The sequence below is a fragment of the Magnolia sinica genome, chromosome 1, assembly GCF_029962835.1.
Source record: "Magnolia sinica isolate HGM2019 chromosome 1, MsV1, whole genome shotgun sequence".
In the NCBI taxonomy this organism is placed as follows: Eukaryota; Viridiplantae; Streptophyta; class Magnoliopsida; order Magnoliales; family Magnoliaceae; genus Magnolia; species Magnolia sinica.
In genome coordinates, this window is record NC_080573.1 from 87,951,079 (window position 1) to 87,955,524 (window position 4,446).

At 34.7% G+C, this 4,446-nt stretch overlaps 1 non-coding gene across 1 annotated transcript; it reads left to right on the forward strand.

Annotated features, from left to right (window-relative positions):
* Window positions 1-427: 427 nt before the first annotated feature.
* LOC131222775 (small nucleolar RNA R71) lies at window positions 428-534 on the forward strand. The gene has a single exon (XR_009160183.1). It is a non-coding gene; the product is annotated as a small nucleolar RNA R71 (small nucleolar RNA).
* Window positions 535-4,446: the final 3,912 nt, after the last annotated feature.

Here is a 4,446-nt window from a genome sequence, read left to right on the forward strand (position 1 = left end):
CTTTGGTAATTGTTCACGGCATTAGATTCCTTATTCAACACCTCTTGAAAGGCAAGTATTGTTGGACAATTTTCAGTTGTGTGAATGTTGCAAGCACAAATACCGCAAACAGTTTCCTTAACCTTATTCTTCTTTAGTTTCATGGCCTCAAATTTCTTTATGGGATTAACCACTTTAGTATCGATATCTTCATCCTCTTTCAGAAGGTATAATCCACCCCTCTCCTTTGATTGAGTGGGCCTAGAAGTGGTGCTTGATTTTGGGTAGGTGTCCCATGATTGTGCGTTTTCAGCAAGTCTATCCAAGTAGTCCCACACATCATCAACATTTTTATTCATGAATTCCCCATTGCACATTGTCTCGACCAATTGGCGCATTGAAGATGTCAATCCATTATAGAAAAAAATGTGTAATGCGCCACGTTTCAAAACCATGTTGTGGGCATGAACTGACAAGATCCTTGAACCACTCGCAACATTAGAAGAATGTTTCATCCTCCTTTTGGGCGAAGTTCATGATTGACTTTCTAAGAGTGTTTTTTTATGATGTAGAAAAAATTTCTTTATGAACTTCCTTATCATGTCATTCCATGTGCTAATAGATCGGGGACGTAGTGAATGCAACCACGTCTTAGCTTTCTCTTTCAAAGAAAAAGGAATGAGTTTCAGTCTGATTGTGTCCTCAGACATGTTAGAAAAATATAAAGTGGCTATAATCTTGTCAAACTCTTTCAAGTGTAGATATGGACTTTCAGATTCAAATCCCTGAAATTTTGGAAGGAGTTGGATCACCCCTGGCTTGATATCCATATGCCTCGTATTTTCTGGAAAAACTATGCATGAAGGTGTACTCACCCCCTCTAGTTGTAAATAGTCTCATAAAGTACGAGGCAGGAGTGCTTGATGCACCTCATTCTGATCCCGGACTTCCTCAACCCTAGGTTGAGGTTGTCTTCTCGGTTGATTGGCAGCCATAACCTCAATTAACTTTGAGGATCTCGAGTGGTGTCTAATCCTGTGATGGATAGATAACCCCTCAACTAATCCTCCTTCACTCAAAAAATATTGAGTGTTGTCATGGACCCACTTGGGCATAAAATACTCTTAGCCCTCAATTTTAGATTTTAACATAAACCTAAAAGAAAGAAGGGAAATAAAAATATAGAAATAGAAAGAAGTTACCAAATTAGAAGTTCTAAAATTTAGATCCTGCTAAACAAAACAAAACCAGTCAGTTTCTAAAAACAGAAATTTTAAAATTAGAAAGTTCCTAAAAATAAAAATAGAAAGTAAACTAGTTTCTAAAAAAGAAAAAGGAAAGTTTCTAAAAACAAAAAATAGAAAGTTCCTAAAAATTGATTAGGAAAGTTCTAAACCTAGAATTAGAAAGTAAGTTAATTTTTAAAAGTAAAAAAAATCCTAGAATTAGAAAGTTTCCAAAAACAGAAAACAAACCTTAATCTAAAAATAGAAAATACAAAAACCCTTATCTTAACCTAATTCTGAAACTAGTTAATCTCAAAAAAATGCAACCGTTAATCCCTGACAACGGTGTTAAAAACTTGTTCACAACCCCAAGTGTAGGGTCACGATGTAGTAATAATCTCGGTGAGACCGAGGTCGAATTCACAGGGACTAATCTCGTGTGTTTTCTGAAAGCAACTAGAACTAGAACTAGAAGAAAATTAAAGCCTAAATCTGGAATATTTGAGAGAGTAATTGTGGGAAATTTAATGAAAAACTTAAGATATTCAAAGGTGGGAAACTAGGGTTTCCAAGGATCCACTTGTAGAGATCAGGGAGATCTATGCTTAATTCAAGGACAAAACTGGAATTAAAACCCCATCTTATCCAATTGGAAGATATCTCAGTAAAACCAAATCTAAACTTCCTTTGACCTAGTTCTCAATGGATGAGAGGTGTGAGAATTGGAAGTGATTCCATCACAAAACCATGCCCAGGAGACAATGACTCACAACAGGATTTACCAGTCCCACAATCAATCTGAGAGAATTGTGAAAGTTAGGGAGGATTTCATCATCCAACCATGCCCAATGCTCGGGTAGGTGTCTTGATATTCCTAAACTCCTATAGTTCAAGGGTTTCTCTCTTTGTGCAAGTACTATGTCAAGTATCCCTCTTCTAGCGATCGAATAAATATTGTGGACGTAATGCATTTTTGGTAGCGGCCCTAGGGCAACACGTAATTCCATGTTTCACGAGTGATGGTGCACTACTTGGCGTATGTGAATCGTTATATATATGTGTTACATCAATTTTTTTTTAGGGTTGGTTGTTGCAATTAGTCGCTTCAATCGAGGCTGCGTGATTCACCTGGTCATGTGTTGTGTCTGTATTGAGATAACCACATAAATCCATGTTAAATGTGGGACACGCCGGCGAATCTCCATAGTATGGGATGCGGGGCGAGCTGGATACCTCTTGTAGTTGTGGAGTATGAGACGTATCAGAATCTTTACATTGTTTTATGAACTTCTTGAATGACTGTTAATCTTAAAGGATAACCATCACTATGAGTAGGGCATTGACGCTCTCCTAACCGTATAGATGTTGTAGGTGACATATAGATTGAAGACTTAGAGGACCATCTCCCTATAGAAGACTGTACCGAAAGAATATGAAGATAGTTTTATTATTTAGTTTTATAGTTCCACTGCGAACTCGATTAATGTAATAAGCTTCCCTTGAGAAGGCACTTGATTATTTATTGAATTTCCTTACTCTGATGAAATAATCAATTGAGTCAATTTTATTCTTGTGAATGTTAACTTCATAAATGTATCCGGATGTGATTTAAACATAAAAAAACTATAAGATGCGATTACTAAAGCATCTAAGTTTTACATTATGAAATCTGATCATAAAGAATTGCACTTAACTGCTATTAAATGGATAATCAGATATGTCGCAAGTTATGTGAACTTCGGATTATGGTATTCACATGATATGTCTATACAAATTTCTGGTTATACAGATGCAGACTGGGTATGAAATGTTGATGATAAAAAATCTACCAGCGGTGGATGTTTCTATGTTGAAAACTGCTTAGTAACTTGGCTCAGTAAGAAATAATTTTATATCTCTTTCTACTACTGAAACTGAATATTTTGCAGCAGGAAATGCTTGCACTCAACTAATGTGGATGAAAAGAATGCTAGCTGACTATGAGATTACATAAGATATAATGACATTATATTACGTTAATTCTAGTGCAATAAATATCTTTAAAAATTCAATTCAACATTCTTGTAAAAAGCATATTAACATAATATACCATTATATTCGAGAACTAGTTGAAGATAAAAATATCATGCTGGAATACATTCAAACTGAGAAGGAACTTTCAAATATACTGACTAAGCTGCTTGACAATGTTAAATTTTCAAATTTGAAGCATGATATTGAATTATCTTGTGTTAAATGATTATTCTTTTCTTTGCATTTATGTCTATGTTTATTTGTAATTATAAAATGCAAGAAAAGAAAAATGAAAAATAAATATAAATGTTGCAATAAAATAAAAAATCACAACCATGGACGACATATTTAATGAGTTGGAAGATTTTGATGATCCAATTGATTTAGACTACCATTCCTCTCAGTTTGATGTGAGACTATCTACATTGGAGGAGAAAGTGGAGGCTTTACATGTATCACAGGCTTCATTGGCTCAAACCCAACAGTCTACAATGAAGTATATGAAAAAGTACTTTTATCGCATCAACCGGAGTTTGCGGATAAATGATTCTTCAATGCCTGCACCATCTTCATATGGGTCAAATTAAGCTAGATTTATTTATCTTTCTGTCTTATGTTAGTTCTGTACTTAAACTTATTTTGTGACTTATCTTGATACTTTGAATGCCTTGATGATGTGTTTGCTGATGGGTGACTATTTTAGATAATAAGATTAACTATTTCATATGATTACCCTGATTTTCTTACTACATGCTCATTCTATACTTTGATATTCATCTTATTTATGGTATTCTTTAATTGTCAAATTGTGACAAAAAGGGGGAGAGAATGATCGGCTAATATGCAATGCTATATAGTATGGGTGAGAGAATGTATGGATGCTATATGTGTTTGGAATGCTATATGTGTAATTTACAGGGGGGAGTGTCAGTTGAGCACCATCAGTGGTAAGCTAAAGATTACAAACTACAAAGACTTCAAGGGCAGCTTCAAAGTTATTAAAATCTGTGTATGCTTAATCTTGAATGTGTATTTATAATATTATTATTTTATCACGAAATTCATAAAGGGGGCGATTGTAAGTGCTAGGATGTTGAGCACACATAGGTTGTCAAATTTCATGGGACAAAACTACTTCAAGGTAGAACTTCAAGATCGATCTATGTTTAAGAGAAGATTAAGCTTAAGATCGGCTTATGATTCAAGAAAAGATCAAGCTCAAGATTAG